This window comes from Odontomachus brunneus, unplaced genomic scaffold (assembly GCF_010583005.1).
Source record: "Odontomachus brunneus isolate Ranch 3 - 2012 unplaced genomic scaffold, Obru_v1 Obru_scaffold_248, whole genome shotgun sequence".
Taxonomy (NCBI): Eukaryota; Metazoa; Arthropoda; class Insecta; order Hymenoptera; family Formicidae; genus Odontomachus; species Odontomachus brunneus.
In genome coordinates this window covers 68230-68506 of record NW_022639698.1, presented here as the reverse complement: position 1 = coordinate 68506, position 277 = coordinate 68230, and positions in this window count along the sequence as shown.

The following is a 277-nucleotide window of genomic DNA, read 5'->3' as shown; positions in this document are numbered from 1 at the left end:
GCTGCGAAAACCGCCGCAAAATCCGCCGCGGAAACCGCCGCGAAAACCGCCGCGAAAACTTCCGCAGATCGGTAAAATGATCTATCAAAAGCAGATAGAAAAAATTATATCGGTAATTACCGATCATCAATATTATGTAAAGATGACAGTAAAAATTATGTAAAGAATATATATGCTAGTAAAAAATTAAATGTTGGTATATAATATCGGTAATAAATTAACGATCGTTGGTATTATCGGTAATTATATGTTGGTAAAAATTATATGTTGGTAAAAA